The sequence below is a fragment of the Xenopus laevis genome, chromosome 9_10S (genome assembly GCF_017654675.1).
Source record: "Xenopus laevis strain J_2021 chromosome 9_10S, Xenopus_laevis_v10.1, whole genome shotgun sequence".
NCBI classification, from domain to species: domain Eukaryota; kingdom Metazoa; phylum Chordata; class Amphibia; order Anura; family Pipidae; genus Xenopus; species Xenopus laevis.
The window spans coordinates 35,233,815-35,255,387 of record NC_054388.1 but is presented as its reverse complement, the minus strand read 5'-3'; the positions used below and the strand labels follow the sequence as shown (position 1 = coordinate 35,255,387).

General features: G+C 43.8%; 1 long non-coding RNA gene across 2 annotated transcripts in view; it reads left to right on the top strand.

Annotated features, from left to right (window-relative positions):
- The window catches only part of LOC121398914, a 28,347-nt gene that overhangs the window by 4,023 nt on the left and 2,751 nt on the right, over positions 1-21,573 (top strand). Inside the window, exons 2-7 of one of the 2 annotated variants that reach the window (XR_005964614.1) lie at positions 12,012-12,240; positions 16,636-16,806; positions 18,339-18,481; positions 19,594-19,743; positions 21,072-21,248; positions 21,340-21,496. This is a non-coding gene — a long non-coding RNA (uncharacterized LOC121398914). The remainder of the gene's footprint in view (positions 1-12,011; positions 12,241-16,635; positions 16,807-18,338; positions 18,482-19,593; positions 19,744-21,071; positions 21,249-21,339; positions 21,497-21,573) is intronic. The other variant, XR_005964615.1, reaches the window with a different exon arrangement.

Here is a 21,573-nt window from a genome sequence, read left to right as displayed (position 1 = left end):
AAGACCAGGTTGGCTTGGCAAGGTCGCAAACCCTTCCTCAAGACCGCAGACAAGCCCTCCTCAGCAGGATTGTCTACCCACACAATCTGACCACTCGCTCCAGTCCCATCTCGAAAACACATCAAGGGCTACTACTCAAACCTGTTCTAGTCCCTTAAAAGGGAGGAATGCTTTGACCGGTCCTAGACCTCAAGGAACTGGACAGGTTCATCTGACCATGAAAATTCAAGAGGGAGTCAGTCCACTCAGTCATCACAACGAGGTCATCTGCTGATTTCCCGGTCTTCCTCGACATAAAGGTTGTGTACCTACATGTACCTATTCTTCCTTCCCATCAGAAAATCTTAGTGTTCTCGAATGTAAAGGGAGCAGCCACTGAAGTAATTCGAAACCCAGACATTTCAATCACTCTGTACTGGGTTGTCCTGTTAATTAAGGCACCCTCAGAGATTCAACAGGCCCTTCATTCTACAAGATCTGGGGTGGTGCCTCAGCCGGGACAAGTCCTCTTTGATCCCCAGTCAATCAAAGAATTCTCTCTTGATGCACTTCAGCACAATAACTATATGGGTAGTTCTCCCTCACGAGAAGATATACTGTTTGCAATCATTAAGTCTCTGCTTCAGAAGCCAGAAAACACACCTGGTTATGCATGAATGGCCTTTGGAGCATGATCTCCATAGTTGAAGCAGTTTTTTCTTTTTGTTCAGTACCAGCTTGATGATCCGCAATGAAACATCCTATCTGCCTGTAAACTCAACGCTTCTTCATATGATTCAACTTCCCAGCTAGATATAGTATTCTCCTCCGGTGGCCCTGATGAACCAACATGTCCTTTGGAAAACCTCTTGGAAGCTCCCAATGGCACCTACTGACAAAAGATGCAAGCCTATCCAGTTGGGGCGCAGTTCTGCAGGGACACACAGCAGGATCGGTGGGACCTGGAACAGAGCAAACTATCTATCAACCTGATTACACTCGAGGCCAATGGTCACTGATGGAATACATCTTCATCAAATTATCAAGGATGCGGAGAGTATGGGAGGTGGATCTCATGACCACCAGACAGGATAGGAAAGTACAGAACTTTTTTGCAAGGTACTGGGATCCCCTACTCCTAGGCACAGATGCTCTAACGCCAGACTGGAACTTTCAGCCCACCTACGCCTTCCCTCCTCTTACTCTTATCTCCAGAACGATCAGAAGGCTACAAAGAGAACAACACTTATTTTCATAGTTCCCAGGTAGCCATGTCAGTCTGTGGTTTTCGGACCTCCTCAACCTCTCAGTAGTGGATCCCTGGATCCTTCCTCCACTACTGGACCTCCCCTCACTAGGTTCCGTCCATCATCCAAAATCATAAAGCCTCAGGTTGACGACATGGCTCTTTAATCACAGATCCTAAGACGTAAGGGTTGTCCGATGCAGTGGTTGAAGTAATGCGAGCAGCCCGCAAACCTGTCTCTGCAATGGCTTACTACAGGGTTTGGCACACATACCAACAGTGGTGTGCTCAGAAGAACCAGGGTTCTGAAAAGCCATGCATTACCAACTTTCTAGACTCCTTACAGGAAGTCCTACCCGTCGGGTTAAACTTAGGACTTCTTAAGTCACAGGTTCTACATTGTCAGTTTTCTTCCAGAAGCGGCTGGTTAATCTACCAGATGTAAGAGCATTCCTTCAGGGACTAACTCATATAACTTCACCACATTCGAGCACCCGCTTCTACATGGGATCTCTCCTTTGTGCTGCGAACAAGAGACACTATTTCAACTCATGATTTTCATCTCGCTGCAGTTTTCTCACTTTGACTGTCTTCCTGACAGACATCTAATCAGCAAAGAGAGTTCCTGAACTCACTACCTTATCGTTCAAGACTCTCAATTTTTCATATTCCTTTCTGACAGAGTAGTAGTCACGGCCGGCACCCAATACCAGAACAAGTGCCAAGCACCCTGGTCTCTGCTTCACCAGTAGTGTGACCACCATTGGGCTTCGGGAGGAGCCCTCAGCTTACTTGGGTGCCACCTGGACTTAATGAGGGGTACAAGGCGAGATGTTCTGGCTGGCAAAGGGGCACGGCTGGAAGCAGAGTCCTTTTGGGCCGAAGGTCACGGTACAAAGGATTAGGCAGAAGGATGGTCAGACAGGCTGGGTCGAGGCAGGCGGATATCAGAATCGTTCAAACAGGCAAAGGTCAAAACCGGGTAGTCAATCAAGGGGTTAAGCAGGAGCGTTGTCGTAGGCAGGCAAGGGTCAGGATACAGGCAGAGTCAAACACAGATAATCAGATCAGAACAGACGCACAAGGCTCAGGAAAACCACTAGAACAAGTTCTGGGGGTACACTGGGCTGTACACTGAATGGCCCTTAAATAGCTTTCAAAATTCACGCCAAACGTGCGCCAAATGGTGCTGGCGCAAACACGCCAGAGTGCCTGCACCTTTAAGAGGTGCGCCGAGCGCGCCTTAGAAAACAACATGGCGCCGGCGCTAAGGACCATGCGGCGGGCGTCCCCGCCGATGGCTCGGCGGCCAACCCCGCCGCACAGGTATTTTTCTTAAAGTAGTACTGCAAACAGTACCGTCATTCTCCCCAAGTAGTTATCGACCTTCCACCTAAATCAGGACATCACCATTCCAACCTTCTGTCTATCGCCTTCCAATGCTAAGAAGGTGGCACTACATTCACTAGACCCAGTCAGGGCTCTCAAGGTTAGCTACACAGGATCCAAGTCATAAGCAGGTTGGATATGGGCTAAGATGTTGATGTTGGGCTAAGATTTTTTGAACGCTTAATGCCTCATATCTGAAGCAGGCAGCAGGGGGCACTGCACTACTGTATAATCATTTTACTTTGCTATTTCCCAGCAGAGAAAGTTGAAAGGGGCATATGTACAGATAACTTTTTATATAGAGCTACTTGTAAACACAGCAATGTACATTTGTATAATACAGTAAAAATACTATCCCTCTGTCCCTAGATTTTCTTATGTCAATTTAGAAATACAGAACTCTCTGAATCCATGTTAAGCATTCATCGATTATAAGCAACCAAATACCCAGCCTGCTGCTCTGAGATTCTTCTGCCCAGCAAAGGATATAAATATATATATATTCTATATATAAATGCTCTGCATGTTTCAGGTGCCAATGATCCTTTAACGTCTCTGCTAAGCAGTGGCGGAACCAATGGGGCCCGCATCCCTTAAGTAATTGCATATATTGGGGCCCACATCCATTAAGTAATTGCATGTATTCATGTGCTCCGTTCAATAGAGCGTTGCCCATGATATCACAGTTCTGCAGGCCTTAGTCCGATTGGACTGATTGCGTCCAATCGGACCCTGTGCCCCTGGTGGCCCTCCCGCACCTTCTCTCTGATTGCATCGCCTTCACTTTATTTCTTTCTGTGAGGTTTGCTTTTTCTCCTGCACCCATTCCCTCCGTTCTTAAAAAAAGAGCAGCGATTTCTAATTAATGATCCTTCATCATTACAGGGGCCAAATGTCACGTCATTACATAAATAAACCTGCCCGTAATAGAATTCTTTTAGTGCTGTTGCAATAGGTGCTTATCTGTGTTGTGTCTCCCTGTCTGCCTGCTAAATCTGCAGTAATAGAAAGCATTTGACTGCAGGTCGGATCGTAGGCTTTTCTAAATGCAGAGTTGAGTCATGAGGATTTCAATAAGATAACGTGAGCACCTACAGTCATGCACCAATTCACCTATTGCTTTAGGTTGTGTATGTAATGTAACTGGCAGAGATGCCTTGCACATGTCCCCCATATTATAACATTAAATGGGTGGTTCACCTTCAGGTTCACTTTTAGTATGTTATAGAATGGTAAATTCTAACCAACTTTTCAATTGGTCTTCATTTTTTTCCTTTAATATTTTTTGAGGTATTTCTCGCCTTCTGAGTTTTTACAGCTTTCAAATGGGGGTCACAGACCACCTCTAAACAACAATGCCTTGTAAGGCTATACATTTATTGGTATTGCTACTTTTTCATTCAGGCTCACTGCAATTTATCTTCCAGTCTTTCACTCGAATGAATTTATAGTTGCTAGGGTAATTTGGACCATAGCAACCAGAGTTTTCTCGGAAAATCTCTGTCTGCGCCATATTAAAGTTAATGTAAAGGTGAACCACCACTTTAATGCTGCACTGAGTAACCCTTGCCATTAACACAGTAAAAAATGTATTTCAGACTCCTGTGCTTATATCCTTTGAGTACAGGAATGGGAGCTGTTATTGAGAATGTTCAGGGCCTGGGGGTTTCCAAATTTAACTGCTACTATGACATTAGGTCAGTAATGCTGTGTTCTAGCCCAATGCACGGGGGTCGCGAGGGGTGGTAGGGGTGCCCATTTGTAAATTTACATACCAGGGCCCTTAGGGGTCTAGTTACGCCACTGCTGCTAGTGCCAGACATGCAGCTTTATTCCTTAACATAAAAAGCCTTAAAGTGTGTCTTTAGGGGTCCAAAGTGGCTGCAGCTCCATGAGTGAGTATCAGCTGAAACAGTCACTGGGCTGCACTCGCCTGTTGCTCAGGACATGTCTAGTGGTTGCATTGTTCACTTTGGGCAGCATTGCCATTAAAGGAGAACTAAAGCTTAACTAAATAAGTAGGCTAGAATCATTGCACATTATGTTTTGGGCTTCTGTACCAGCCCAAGGCAACCACAGCCCTTTAGCAGTTCAAGATCTGTGTCTCCAAAGACGCCCCCGTAGCTCCCCATCTTCTTTTCTGCTGATTCACTGCACATGCTCTGTGCTGCTGTCACTTACTGAGCTTAGGGACAGACTCACAATAAACAATACATATAGAATCTAAATGTCACAAAATAAGGCTGGTTAGTAATTAATACAGATAATTACTACATGGCAGCACAGAAACCAGTGCAACTAACATCAGAAATTAATAATCAGCTTTCTGGCATCAGCTTATATTACCGGTCAACCTCAATTTTTGCTGATAATTTGCGACGACCCCTAAGCTTAGCTTCTCAACAGCTGCTCAGAGCCCACTGAGCATGTGAGTGTCACAGACACTTTCCAAGATGGTGACCCCCTGTGACAAGTTTGAAGTCCTGGATCATTGCTGCTATTGACAAGCTGAAACGTTAGGCTGGTGCAATAAGTTCAGTATATAAAATGTCATTTTTAGACACATTCATTTTTAAGGTTTAGTTCTCCTTTAAGGTTAGCAATCAACTGTATCCTCAGTTTAAACCAGAACAACGTTCTCCTATTCTCATGCCTAGGTGTGTTTTACCCCCACTGTCATCCATGCATTGTAAATGATAAGGATATTACATTTCATCTCCATGAATGGACTGAGATTTATAACAAACCCTGTCATTTTAAATACACAAAGGCCCAATATAAACCTCTGGCAATGCAATATACAGTCATGTGACACTAGTAACATCACTAATAACAAATTCTATTTATTGACATCAATAGGAACAGTTTATAGAGATGTATAGGTTTATATGTGGCTGTTGTGTGTAAGATTGCTGTTACTGACTAGTGATGGGCGAATAAATTCATATGTCGGAAAAGTCGATTGCGTCAAAACCGGCGCTCCTCAAAATTATTTGGCTGCCCATTGACTTTAACACCGGTGTCAAAATTGACACGAGCATCCGAATTGACGCGGGAATCAAAATTGACATGGGCGTTGAAATTCATTTTACTTGAATTTTTCTGCAAAGCGAAACGGGATCAATAAAAGACATTTAAAGGGTTTTATATCCCATGATCCCCGGCGCAGATATTATTTCAAGTATGGGATTCATTACAGTGCAGTGTCTGACTGCCCTCCATAGCTGAAATGGGGTCACAGGGGGGTAATTTTAAATTTTATTACTGAAAAAGATTTAAATAGATTTAAATAGTGATATATACTTATTCAGGTGGGGTTTTAATCACTGCAGCTGTGACTTACATTAAATATCTTGCGCTACTTTCCTGTAGTGTCACTCTGGGAATATTTGCCTTTCACTAAAGAAAAATACTGTAGATACAGGACAGACATTTTATTTGGTGGTTTAAAAGGCAAGTTCACCCAACAGTGATATTTTATATCCGTGTTACCAAGGCTGTGAGAATTGTAGTTCAACAGCTGATGGATTGGACAGCTTTACCTAAAACAAATGAATGTTGGCCCAGGGGCCCCATCGCAATTAAAGACAGCCCTCAGTAGTGTAATGGCAATCGCAAAAATTAGTGTTTGGCAGACTAAAGACTAGAATACATATATGAAAGCTAAAACTCTAGACTAGTGATTGTGCAGGTCTGCCCAGAACCCCTGGGGACCTGCGGATTGGATGGTTTTGGCATGACCAATTGCCTTCAAAGACAGGTGACGATCCATATTCACATGTTCACAAACTCTTTACACTGTCACAGCCCTACTAGTGATTGGCAGGTCTCATTTTTATACTCACTCTCCCACTGCCCCCTCTGATGACATTAGTTCCGGCATTTTTGGGGTGATGGCTCGCCACAGCTTATATGGTGGTTGATCTGCTTAGTCTTGCAACATTGTGATAGTTTGGGCCAGCTGGGCAGCCAAGTAATATGTTTGCCTGTCTGGGAGAGCCATCCCCCCTTTCCCACCTTTCCCGTCAGCGTTGACCCCCAAATGAAGGTTTTGAAAATGGATTGTAGTTTAGTAAAGAAGATGCCTTCGATCCACACTGGGGCCTGCCAAAGGATGTAAAGTATTTTTTGGGCTAGGACCATTTTGATCAATTGGATCTTTCCGACTGGTCCTACCTTAGATTGTCCCATGCTCTGCACTTCTCTCTGACCATTTGAAGCAGAGTAGTGACATTTAGGTCCAGGTATCTGAAGGGGCAGTGCTACCGTAACACCAAGATATGTAAACCTATCCACCACCTCAAATGGGCAGTCTGCAGTCCCCTGGGAGTAAAGGGTCTACAAGAAACAGCACTGATTTAGTTAATCTAGTCTTTAATCCCTCCACCTCCCTGAATTTCTGAGTGACTGCAACCAATTGCTGTAGAGAGTTCCCCCTGTCCCCTAGGTATATTAAGGTATCATCAGCATAATCTTTTCGTGTACTCCGCCCACCTGGAAGCCCCGTCATTTACTCTAATGGAGGCGGAGGGAGCAGCATATAACAGGCAACCAACGTAGTGAAGTGGGGCCCTATGTTGAACCTCTGCAGGGTCTGCCATAGGTAAGGCCATTCGACTGTATCGAAGGCCTTGGTTATGTCGAGTGCCGCCACCGCCTTGGTTGCTGGCCCATCCGTTTTTAGGGTCAGATTAATAAATAGCCAACTGATATTGTGGGCTGTTGTTTTGTTGGGTATGAACCCTGTTTGATCAGGATTAATCAACATGGAAATGACCTTCCCCAATCTGCGGGCTAGAACGTTCGCTAGTATTTTCACATCTGCGTTCAATAGGGAGATGGTTCGGTATGACTCTGGGAGTCGCTAGAATTTTCACATCTGCGTTCAATAGGGAGATGGGTCGGTATGACTCTGGGAGTGTGGGGTCTTTCCCTGGTTTCCCTATCAGGACTCTAGTGGCCTCATACATCAAAGCTGGCAACCGTTGCTGTGTCGTAGCAGCCTGATACACCGATAAGCTTTCAGGGGCTATTACCTTAATATGTCTCTTGTAGATTTCTATGGGTAGCCCATCTGCACCTGCTGCTTTACTGGGGAAGGAATTAATTGCTTCCGTAATTTCCTCCACCATTATGTCCGCATCCAGGAATTGGCTATATTCCAGCGGAAGTGCTAGAAGTGTAATACTATCTAAGAAGGTGTGCCTCAGTATAGTGTATATACAGTGTGTATAGAGTATAATGAGGAATAAAATTGCATAAGTGTCTGCCTGATCTCATCTGTGGTTATTGCCCCATGTGCACTCTGCTATTCTGCTATCGTCTGTTCTAGCTGTGTTTGGTTATCCAACAGATATAGCCATATAGGGTTAAGTGACCATCTTGATGGTTGTGGGGTTCTGGCTAAGTCTAATTTTAAAACTAGTGGCGAATGATCAGATACCCCTCTTGCTCCATAGACAATATGACTTAGTAGGGGTAACGTTTTGTGAGTCACTAGGTCCATGTCTATTCTGGACATGGTTAAGTGGGAGGCTGAGAAACCTGAGAACTGTTGGGTTGCAGGGTGCATATGCCTCCAACATCCCCAGGGAGCTCACCAGGTTATGAAAGTTTGTGGGGGTTTCCGTAGTTGTTTTCCCTGCTTTGTGCCATCTGTCCATCTCTGGATCCAGCACAGTGTTAGAATCCCCCATTGCTAGCAAGTATGCTCTGGGGTGGGACCCTCGGAACTCTGCTAGTTGAGTCACTGTCATGTTTATACGGAGTGGGGATGTACACAGATGCCTCACATTTAGCAATGTACCCATGAACAAATAGAAATAAACCCAGCGGCTCCATAGGTACATCCAGCGGTTGAAAGGGGACTGTCTTTGCTATAAGTATTGCTACCCCTGAGGAGTGGGTTGTGTGAGTGGCATGGTAGTGCTAGCCCACCCATGGTTTTTTGATGGATAAGATCTAGGTGGGTTTCCTGTAGGCACACCAGCTTGGCGTTTTCCCTTTTTACAGAATCCATATACAGTGGTGTGAAAAACTATTTGCCCCCTTCCTGATTTCTTATTCTTTTGCATGTTTGTCACACTTAAATGTTTCTGCTCATCAAAAACTGTTAACTATTAGTCAAAGATAACATAATTGAACACAAAATGCAGTTTTTAAATGAAGGTTTACGTTATTAAGGGAGAAAAAAAACTCCAAATCTACATGGGCCTGTGTGAAAAAGTGATTGCCCCCCTTGTTAAAAAATAACTTAACTGTGGTTTATCACACCTGAGTTCAATTTCAAAGGTTATAAAGCCATTTCTAAAGCTTTGGGACTCCAGCAAACCACAGTGAGAGCCATTATCCACAAATGGCAAAAACATGGAACAGTGGTGAACCTTCCCAGGAGTGGCCGGCCTACCAAAATTACCCCAAGAGCGGCAGAGACAACTCATCCGAGAGGCCACAAAAGACCCCAGGACAACATCTAAAGAACTGCAGGCCTCACTTGCCTCAATTAAGGTCAGTGTTCACGACTCCACCATAAGAAAGAGACTGGGCAAAAACGGCCTGCATGGCAGATTTCCAAGGCGCAAACCACTTTTAAGCAAAAAGAACATTAAGGCTCTTCTCAATTTTGCTAAAAAACATCTCAATGATTGCCAAGACTTTTGGGAAAATACCTTGTGGACCGACGAGACAAAAGTTGAACTTTTTGGAAGGTGTGCGTCCCGTTACATCTGGCGTAAAAGTAACACAGCATTTCAGAAAAAGAACATCATACCAACAGTAAAATATGGTGGTGGTAGTGTGATGGTCTGGGGTTGTTTTGCTGCTTCAGGACCTGGAAGACTTGCTGTGATAGATGGAACCATGAATTCTACTGTCTACCAAAAAATCCTGGCCATCTGTTCGTCAACTCAAGCTGAAGCGATCTTGGGTGCTGCAGCAGGACAATGACCCAAAACACACCAGCAAATCCACCTCTGAATGGCTGAAGAAAAACAATTCTGCAAAGATGAGTGGGCCAAAATTCCTCCAGAGCGCTGTAAAAGACTCGTTGCAAGTTATCGCAAACGCTTGATTGCAGTTATTGCTGCTAAGGGTGGTCCAACCAGTTATTAGGTTCAGGGGGCAATTACTTTTTCACACAGGTTTGGATTTCTTTTCACCCTAAATAATAAAAACCCTCATTTAAAAACTGCATTTTGTGTTTACTTGTGTTATCTTTGACTAATAGTTAAATGTGTTTGATGATCAGAAACATTTTGTGTGACAAACATGCAAAAGAATAAGAAATCAGGAAGGGGGCAAATAGTTTTTCACACCACTGTATATATATATATATATATATATATAAATGTAAGTGCTTTGTTGCTGTTATTATTTATTTTTTTTGTTCCATCCTGGTTTCCTTCTCCCCCCCCCATCTACCTAATTTAGTTAATCTGGTACACCCTTCATATATGCTTGCCCCTTCAATTCATGCTGGGGTGGATCGATCTCCCAACATCAGCTTGGCTACAACATGCCTAACTCCCGGTATTTTCCGTTTCCGCAGCCCCGTGTCCCAGTCCTGTACATTCAGCCCATGCTAGAGTCCAGTGTTGTAGGCCAATGGTATAGTCCACCTTATTAGTCTAGCATTACAGTCCAATGTTCTAGATCAACTTTGGTGCCCAAAATTGAAGATCAGTAAAATAAACCAAACTTGTAATCCAATGGTGCCATCAATCTGGGGTAGTCAAGTTTTGTAATCCATAGCATAGGCTGCCTTCTGCCTGGAACGGGTTATAGTCAGACTTAGGGGTCGGTTCCTGCCCCAGCAAGCCTGAAAAGCTGATCATTGGTATTCTCCAGCGGCTTTCCAATAGGTCTTCCAGTCATTTTCTTTCAGAGTATCACCTTATGTGGGGTTGTCACGGGGAGGGTATGCTGCTTCGCCTTGTCCCCTACTTCCTGCCATCTAGCCAGTTGTTTATCTCTTGTGGGCTGGTGAAGAAGAGGGTTCTGCCATCAGCTATGACCATCAGTCATGGCGTATTCAAGCTTGGCCTCCTGGAGTCGTCTTTTGGCTTCAAAAAACTTAGCCCACTGCTTTTGTACCTTAGTTGAGAAGTCAGCATAGATTGATATAGTATGTGCTTGGTACCTAAGTGGGCCTTTGTTGCAGGCTAGCTTTAGGATGCTGTCCATGTCTTTGGCATTTAACAGCTTGGCAATAAGCGTCCTGGGTGGACCCCCCAGGGGCGTGGGCCTGGAGGGAATTTTATGGGCCCGTTCTATGGTGAATGTGGTGGCCAGGTTAGGCGTCCCCAGTACCTCTTTCAGCCACTCCTCAAGTTTTCCAGAGCAGTGCCCTCCTCGTGTTCCGGGAACCCCACAAATCTGAGGTTGTTCCTACTCAGTCTATTCTCTAAGTTGTCCGCCTTATGCTGAGACTCCATGAGAGCTTGGCGCAGATCCTGGACCGCGCCGGGTATATTCGGCTTGCGCAGTTTCTGCATGTCCTGCTTTATTATTGACAGGTCCAGCTTTATCTCTTCAGTTTTTGAGGGAATGAGTGCGGTACATGCCTCCTTAGATGCTCGGAACTTGAGTAACAGGTCCTGCATGGTTGGTTCTGCTGCCGATGGTAACCAGGAGCACGCTCCATGCTGCGCTGCTTCTTCAGGCTCGTCACCATCTTGGACGTCCCAACTCCCCCTTGCATAACGATCAAACCGGTTAGCTGCTTCTGAAGCTCGTTTCTGAGCCCGGTTTTGCCTCATTATTGATCGCTGTGGTAGAGGGGCTCTCTGGTCGCAATACCGGTCCGTGGCTGCTCTGGTATAATGCAGTATTTACAAGGGTATAGGCCTGGGCAATGGAGCGTTCAGCAAGTGCGTCTCCTCACATCGGCTGCTGGCCACGCCCCCACCCACTATGCCACATTTAAACTGTTTATATATGGCATCCCAGGTTTTGCATACATGTCAATAAATTACCAGCCATCATAAAGGTGTAGTTGCCCAAATGACTCATCCGCTAGTTTATCCCTTTCCAAAATGAAAAATCTGAGCTGGAACAAATATGAACACTATGTGCTGGAGGATTGGCCAATTGGGAAACATCTAGCTCTCCCTTGTCTTTGTAATCTGTTATTCTTTATCTTCCCTTCAGACCAGTGCAGTTACCCATCTGTAGGTTTGGCCAAATTGCCATATGTTTGTCCACCCATTATCACAGTACTAAGCCTTTTCTATGGCCAGTGGTAGGTACCAAATGTTGGTGCTATTTATTAAGGCCTTGGCTAATGGATATCTCTTTATCACATAGAGTGCATCAAAATATGGCAGGACATCTATACGGCCCAATCCATCCATGGAACTCGTTAATGCAACCACTCAATTTGCTTTCCCTTTTTCAACAGCAGTGTGTCGCTGGCCCTATCATTGGGTAGCGAGAAAAACTGAACCACCGAAAAACAAGTCCCCAATTGCCGAAGTCACAAAAAGAGCTGAACTACAGAAGCCGTGAAGAGACTCGAAGTCACGAAAGAGCTGAACTTGAAGTCCTGAAGCAGAGGAAAGTCCCAAAGTCACTAAAGAGCCAAACTTGGAGGTCCCGAAGCCACGAGTTCAGTTCTATTGGACACCAATGTATGTGTTTAATTTCTTTTAAAGCCCTAGCCACCAATGTATTATTTAATACTCTACAGGGCCCTGCCACCAATGTTAGTTTTTTTTTTAAAATATTCTCTGGGGCCCCCGGTTTTTTTTTTTTTTAAACTTGCAAGAAGGGCCCTGGTGCCAACATTTATTTTTAATTTATGGGGGGACCTGACCACCAATGATTTTTTAAAAAGCTTTTATGTGGGTCCCTTGCACCAATTTTTTTTTTATAGGGGGACCCTTACTATCAATGGCTTTTTATAACTTGTGTGTGGGGGAGTTTAGCATTTTAGCACTGATGTCTGTGTGGTCTTTTAACTGTGGGGTGGGGTTTGTGAGGTGGGCGTGGCTCAGGGGCCCCAGAAATTTTTTGTTGAACTGGGCCCCTTGATTTTTAATGGCGGCCCTTGGGATGTTTGCTGCTTATATGGAACACACCAGAGAGGGTCTATGGGACAGAGCCTTTAAAGTTGTCCTTTTTAAACAAGGATGCACCAACTCTAGGATTCTGTCTGGACAAACCCTAGCACTTTATACAGGGTTTAGATTTGGACTATTTGTTGGCCACATTGAAGTCGTGTGAGTTTTAGGTACTGTTTGGAATGGGTTGACAAATCCAAGCATGCTTAACAAAGGTGCTACCCATAAACCGCAAGGGCTTGGCCCTACTTGCATTTGTCACATGTGCCAGTAAAATTTCTTACATTCTTTATTGTGAGGGCGCCGATCTCTCCATCATTGAGCACCGGGCATTTAAGAATCAGAAGGCCAGGATGTGCATGTTTGGGTTTGTTCCTGTATAACTTTAAATTAAAGTGCCAGAAGGCTCGGATCGGATGCGGGTTGTGAGAGGACAGGTGCGGGTTATGAGTGGACGGATGTGGGTCTGCTTTTTGTCGACCCGGACTTCACTAACAGTGATGATCTATATGAAGCTCCGATAAAGAGGCCTCACTACAGAGGAAGCAGACCCTGGAGATACAGCGGCACCGTAAGGCCCTAATTCATATACAGTTTCAATAAATGATGGTAAAACAAGTCAACCTCTAAACATTTTGGGGGCCTTAAAAATAATTTGCTGTGGGGCCCAGTAATATCTAGTTACGCCACTGAATATAGTATTCACTATTACCTACAAGATTTGGGGGATGTGATTTTCAGTTATGTTATATGTCTCCTTTAACTTCCCATATATACGCCCAGCATAAGTCATATCCCTCTATAGCAGGGCTGTCCAACTGGCGGCCTGCGACCCCCATTTAAATGGCCCTCCACATCAAAGTCTGCCTGCTGTGTCTGTTTACCATTTGCAAGATTTAAAAGGTATCACTACAGAGATTAACTGGCCCTGCATTGTTTAAACATCAAATTCAGACTAATCCCCTGTATTGTTCACACCTGTGATCCCCCTTTATTGTTCAAATTTGTGACACCTCTAGTGTTCACTCCCCTAAAACCTGTACTATTCAATGTATTGTGAAGTATGGGAATCATTCACGACAGCAGGTTAACTGCAATTAGGCTGTTTATTATGTCACCACATGGTGGTGACATAATAAACAGCCTAATTGCAGTTAACCTGCTGTCGTGAATGATTCCCATACTTCACAATACATTGGATATATACAGGGTGCCAGAGACGGAGCATCCAGGGAACCATCACAAGAAGTAAGGCATAATCACTAATCAGTGTAAAACCCTCTGTTATAGACCTGTACTATTCACACCTGAGACCCAGACTGAAACTGCCCACATTGTTCACCTGTTTACACTTTATTCAGAATGCTAATGGTGCACCAGCACTGTCACTGTATGTAGTACATCTTAGAGTGGTCTTGATTTTCCTGTCTCCTGCTCTGTTCTGCCTTCCCTATGCTCCCTGTGTGTGTCATACTTGCCGGCTCTTTGCACCCTGTGTTTGCCATACTCTGCCTGACCTATGATCCCAATGGAACATAAGCCTGGTATTTGTTCTGGGGGTTTGTTAGCATTTGAAAATTATTGTTAGGGGCCCCTAAGGTGTTTAATCATATGCTGGAGAACTGTATTATACACAGGGGAAGGGGAGGCATATGGATTTAAGGGTAGGTCTTAATAGGACTTAACTTTCTTCCCATATGAGTGGCATCCCTGCTGGTGCCGGGCCAAGGTAGTTTGGCACCCTAGGCAAGAGCTTCAATCAGTGCCCACCCCTGTCCTGCATTACCATTTACCTCCTTACAATGATGGTTTTTAAATAAAGAAAGCAAGAAAATGTGCAATACTTTTTCAGTTATATTACTGTGCCTTGTACCTGTACCAGCAAGCCCAGCAGCCATCCATAATAAAGCCCCCCTGTACCTGTGCCAGTAGCCATCCATCATACTGCCCCCCATACCTGTGCTAGTAGCCATCCATTATACTGCCCCCCCATACTTGTACCCTGCAAGCTAAGCAGCCATCCATCATACAGCCCTTCAGCAGCCATCATATTGCCCCCAATCTGTTCCTGTGCCAGCAGCAGCAAGTATTTATGTACCTGTCCTAGAGAGCTGCCTACGCCTAGTTCTGGCCCTGATCCCTGCAGTGAGCACTAACCATCTGCTTTTTTGGTGTGCTATTAATGTGGACATGGTCTTGCAGTAAAATGAGTGTGGTTTAAAGTAGGTATGGTCTAAAAACAGGGAGTGGCTAACATTGGCTTCCATTATCGGCCCTCCACTATGTAGATTAGAAAAATTCCGGCCCTCTGTACCATATCAGTTGGACAGCACTGCTCTAAAGTATTGCCTAAGGGAAGCCACGTGGCAGCCCCAACCGATAAGTACAAATTCAAATAAGCACAAAATTAATGCTTTCATAGATCACATATGCAAAACAGATTGTATGTATCAAAACTATTGTAGATAAAAAAAGGATTTTGGGGCAGTTTAGGAAGGGTGTTTCAAAAGCCTCAATTTCTTACCCCAAACTTAGTATCCACCCTTATTTTCATGTGTTTTTTCCTTCACGCTGTATTACTTGTGTGCAGAAAGATCAGTGTTTCAAACACCTCTGTGTTTCTTTTTATGGTCTTAATCAGAGATGTAGCTATAGGGGCACAGAACTAGTAACTATAATGTAGATTTGGGAAGCACTGACAACAGCAGGATGACTGTTATTAAGCTTGAAAAAGGGCCTGTGAGCCCGAAACATGTCCTGTGGATGCACAGTAAAAGCTTAATTGCAGTTATCCTGCTGTTGTGACTGCTTCCAAAATCTACATTATATTGTATGAACATCCTCCCAAACATTAAAGGGTAATTAGAGACCACTGGGTGCTTTTATGGTCACTAACTAGCCCAGGCTTCAAAACGTGTGTGTTATATAGTTGTAGATCAATGTAATAATGCAGTCTATAACCACTTTATACAGTGCCAGCTGCAACAAGCGCATTTTCAGAGGCCACTCATTGAAGTAGTGCTTCTTCACTTTCATCCTGGGGCTGCCTCACTTGGGGCCAGCTGGGAACTTCTGCTTCAGCTACCAGTTCACTTCACAGGGGCGCTCATCCCAGCGCACTCTTCCATTTGGATTACACGCTATATAGTTCAGGGTATGCTCACCTGGTCTAGCCCGCTTCTCCCTGCTATTAAAGGTGATTGGTCAATGTAGCTATCTATACCCTGTGTACCTCAGGAACCACCTCTTAAAGGTACAGAAACAGTGTATCACTCAAGCTCTGCTAGAGCTCATTCAAAGTACTGTATGCCTACTGAAGTGAAGGAAAATTGGCTCAGGACCTTCTTTGGGTAAAGAGAGCTGAGGATACGGGCTTTCCTCTTTCCTTAAACCTAGTGCCTACTTCACTCTCGTCGGGCACAGGCCAGCCAAGGTGCAAACACAGACTCAATACCAACAAGTAGAAGCAATTTAACGTAAAACACATACTGCACACCTTTCGTGTTTACAAAGTCTCCTATGACAGCTATTTGTTTTGAACTCTACCCATTCTTTCCAACCACGACTTTCAAACCCTGCATGTGATATGGTGAGCTGGCCAAAAAAAGGTAGGTTATGGGAGAAAGGGCTGGTGGTAGAGTAGATGCCTGCCAAAAACCTTAGCATCCCCTATCAGACATTGAAGCATTACACAAATCCTAAGAACAAATCAGTAAATGTTTCTCTGCCTGGTCGCTGTGAACCCCACAATATGAATACCTGACCAGCTATGAAAGGGAGAGTGGGATCCATTCTTTATTCTGAATACGGCTGCAACATTTCACAATTTAGATATCCTTAGGGCCTTAAATACATTCATAATTTTGTCTTGTGCTTTTATAAGGTTTTACTCTTACTGTGATACATTCAAGTGTTACTAAACCCTGAGTTTATTTTATTAATTATTTTTCTTCTCTTCTCCAGCTTTTTGATGCGTGGATGTACCAGCAGGTGCACTGAGCATTCAGCCGTCATACCATGATGATGAATGGTGGGAGAATGCAAAGAATACATATTATAAACAAACTCTCCGGCCCAGTGTGATAATGCTTGGTGGAGCAGCCGTACCTGCAGTAGGACTGGTGTCACTCACAGGTACTGAACCTTTCAGTGTTTCTTTATTGCAAGCCATTTTTTTACTCCCTCCCCCTCTCTAGTAAAATAGACAGACCAATACCAGGAATAAAGATACACACAGCGACATGGAAGTTAATTAAATATGTAATAATTTATTTATTATTGATAAAAATGAAAAAACTACGCTTTTTGATCCTGAGGAAGGCAAAAAACCTCTGAGAAACTAGAGGAAAAAATTCCTTCCTGACTCCTTAAGGGCAATCGGATTTGCTCCCAGGATCAACGCGTCATATATAATCAAGGAAAATAAGGGTAAGGGAAACAGAAAGGAATATGGCAACATAGACATGAGCACCTTTTAGACTGCTGGGTGAACTCTGCATTCTGTTCCATTCCTTTGGAAATCACACAGCCTGCAGACCCGGCTTCTACAGTCTGAGTGATGGAGTGAAAAAGAATGCAGGGTCTACCGAGTGGCTTAAGGGGACTTCTGTCTATGAAACCATATTTTATATGGAAAGGGAAGGCACTGCTGGTGTAACTGATTTAAAGGGGGGGGTCACCGCTGGTGGTATGGTGGAAGGATAAGAATAGAAAGCAATATGGCAGCATACACATGAGTGTAATTAAGCTGCTTGGTGAATGCTGCATTCTATTCCATTCCATTAAACCTCAGGCGCTCACAGACCCCGGCGTCTGCACACAGGGATGGAGTGAAAAAGAATGCAGGGTCTACCGAGTGGCTTAAGGGGGCTTCTGTCTATGAAACCATATTTTATATGGAAAGGGTAGGCAAAGCTGGTGTAACTGATTTAAGGGGGGAGGTCACCGGTGGTGGTATTAGGGTGGAAGGAAAAAAAATACAAAGCATTATGGCAGCATACACATGAGCATCATTAAGCTGCTTGGTGAATGCTGCATTCTATTCCATTCCATTTAACCCCAGGCAGCCCACAGACCCCGGCGTCTGCACACTGAGGGATGGAGTGAAAATTAATGTAGTGTCTACCGAGTGGCTTAAGGGTGTTCCAGTTCATGATACCATATTTTATATGGAAAGGGAAGGCAACTCTGGTCTAACTATTATTGAAAGGGGATGGTCACCGCTGGTGGTGTTATGGAGGAAGGATAAGATATAGAAAGCAATATGGTAGCATACACATGAGCATCATTAAGCTGCTTGGTGAATGCTGCATTCTATTCCATTCCATTAAACCCCAGGCAGCCCACAGACCCCGGCGTCTGCACACTGAGGGATGGAGTGAAAAGGAATGCTGTGTCTACCGAGTAGCTTAAGTGCGCTCCTGTTTATGATACCATATTTTAGTTTGAAGTAGGGGAGCACCGCTGGGGGAGCTATGGTGGTAAAAGGAGGTTCAACTCTGGTGGAGCTGTGGTGGAAGGAGATGGGGCACCGCTGGTGGAGGTGGAAGGAGGAGGGGCACTGCTGGTTGAGCTGTGGTGCAAGTGGGGGGCATCGCCGGTCCTACTGCAGAGGAAGGAAGGGAAATATGAATCAAGATCTCACGCTGGTGATTTTGGCATTGCAGGTTGATCCTGGAGCTCTACATTGCGGTATAATCGAAGTCCCTAAAGGCTTCCGCAATCTCCTTTTCCATGGCCAAGGAACCCTCGGAGGGAGGAGTTAGAACTAGATGTTGATCTTTATCCTCGGAAAGTCTAACATCCTCAGGTATGAACGGGGGCTGCATTCTTCTCTCTAGCAAAGCCATCCAGTCAATGCTCTGGTTAATAGACAATATAAAAACATTTATTATTAATTGTTACTTAGCATACTTAAACTTTTATTTTATTTAAAATATGTTTGATTAGCATATAAACATTGGGAGTTCATCTGTACCTTTAGGGCTAGTCCACACGAGGAGATTCCGCAAGATTTTTTCAGCTGGCGACTTATCCCCTCGTCTTTTGAGCGACTATCTCCCCGAACTGCCTCAGCGGGTTTCCCCATAGGCTACAATGAAAAGTCGCCTGCGCTAATGCACACGCGGCGATTGCGTTTTCAATAGTCGCCCAAAGTTGCCTCAGTGCCGAATCTCCACGTGTGGCCTTACCCTTAGTTCATTTCTGTAGCTACCAAAAGTTGACTGAAAGATGAACTTACTCGAAAGAAATAATGATGCATAACATCACATGCATCTTCTTCACTTGAGCCCAGCCGCTTCAGTGGGTCCCGCTGTAAGAGCTACAAAGAAAGAGAATGACCTTAGAAACATTAGCAGATAATCTCTGTTGCAGCGCTGTGTGACAGTTAATGGCTATAAAGGCTAATACACAGTTAGACTGCACAAATTGAAAGGAAATGATTTAAGGGATGCAAGGATAGTGCTACCTGTTCATGAATTACTGGTTGGACCACAGCTTGCGCCCTTAACTTACTGAGTAACTTACCCCTGATATTAAGTTGACGGCATCCGCTGCCAGGAACTTCGGGACGACTAAACCAGTAGATGGTCTCAGCATTGGTTTCTACAATGTGGAACATAAGAAAGTTCTCTGTTACAATAGTTTATAGAACTAATCAGTTGTAAGTGGCTAAGAAGGCTTCAAAACCTGTTGCTACATACATTAAAGGGGTTTGTAAGGTTAGATTGTAGTGGGCATATTTTAGCATACCATTTATATTCCCTACAAATGCAATCAATGCAAAAATGCTGCCACACAAACAACTTATTGCTCTGTGGCCATATGTGACTAATATAGCTAATTCTTGATGTTATTAAGTTAATAAACAGTTGCCTATTCCGTCCAGTTATTAAGGTTTCTACTTACCTCCCCAACTAGCATTTCGTATATTACAATGCCCAGAGACCACCAGTCGACAGATCTTGAGTATGGCTCCCTGGCGAGGACTTCTGGTGCCATGTAGCCAAAAGATCCTTTCAGGCTACTTGTTCGCCCTTCATAGCCAATTCCTGAAAAAAAACAGTTATTGTAAGTAAACGGATGATCATTTGGGGCTTATTTATCTGTATCGACTCAGTTTAATAATGTTTAGTTTGATAATGAAACTGGGTAAAATATTGTCTGTGAAAAAAAAGTTTTCAATATAGTCAGCCAAAAAATGTAATCCATAATAGCTGGAGTAAACCGATGTCTAAGGTAACAGCCAGAACACAAATCACTATGTTGCGTCTCTCTCTAACCTTTTAGCCAGTTGGCCACTAGTTGCTGGGCCATATTAGACACATACAGTAACTGTTCAGCTTTCTTTTCATCCTGACCTGCATGCTCAGCAAACAAACTGAACATTAAGTGATACTAATCAATGGGGGATATGCCTAACAGTTGGCACCCTCCAGTGATTTCACCTTTTCTTTCCTCCTTTAATCTGCTCTGCTAAAGTATAACTTAGTAGGAAAAGTTCACTCTCACTTTCTCATAATATGAAACTACAAATGTCAGTCACTTCATGAACCTCAATAACATTATGTGAAACTGAACCTTTTGATTTGTTAGTTTATGAGAATCCTTACCGTCTTTGCTCAGCCCAAAATCAGCCAGTTTAACATATCCGCTGCTGTCTAAAAGTAGGTTTTCCGGCTTGAGATCTCTGTGGTAAAACAACAGCAAAAGTTAGCAAAGTACAACATATCTGGGACACTGTGACAAAAGGGGAAATAATTAGTGATGTAACGTGAATAATACAATTAATTATGTAAAATATAAGGATATTATAAGTCACTAAGTAGATCCATGGCCTTTTAAAAGCACAAGGCTGAAGTTCTCTTGCTCTTGTGGTCATGCTCTACAGGGGATATTAATATTGGCTTCTGTTCTTTTGTCTGATATGTTTAGCAGTAATGCTCCCTTACATTTTATATTGCAAAATGTTTCATGTACATGAAAATAATAAATATACTTACCGGTGTATGATGTCATTTTCATGTAAATATGAAATGGCCATCAGCGTGCAAGCAGCATAGAACCTGCAAAGAGAATCCCATCATTAGGTTATTGAATACATAGTCATATATTTGTTAGTGTAGTGTATCTCTGTCTAAATATTACTGGCTCGCTGTAAGTCAAGAGACCCACTTACTATCATGGTATGTTCTGCATGCAGCTCCGCTTAAATAAATATGTTATATATTTCCAAATAATGATGTTTTCTTACATCCTCTTGCCTTTGTCAGATAAACAAGGAGCCAGACCCTGTATACTACTTACTTACTGTATGAATGGCACCCGCATGACTCTAGGTAAAGGTTAATTTGTACTTACATAGCTCTTGGTTGTTCAAATGCACCTTCCCTCTGCAGGTAGCTCTTTAAGCAGCCGCCAGCAACGTACTCCATCAGAAAGAATAGATGGTATTCTGACTGGAACGTGGCGTGGATATCCACAACGAAAGGGTGGTCAGCAACGGCGAAAGCAACCCGTTTCTCTAGCAAGATCCTGAATATTAAAAGCATTCATTGTCAGAACAAGGGACATGGGTAAGTAACAAAGCCAACCATGCTAAAATGATCATTTCCATAAACTGACCTTTCAATGCCCCTTGAGGAGGTGATGCTCTCCTTTTTCAAGATTTTCAGGGCATAGGATCTTTTGGTTGCCGCGTGTTCAACAAGGAGAACCTGGAATAAGAGAGAATCTCAGGAAATGCAGGAAGATACATGCAGAACATCCATACCCCTTTCAGAGAGCTGCAAGAATCGATCCATACTTGCCCCAGCATTGCAAGGTAACAGAACTAACTGTTTAGCCACTGTTCTTGCATGTGCCAATAGTCATCCTAATTATGGATTAAGTTTAATATTA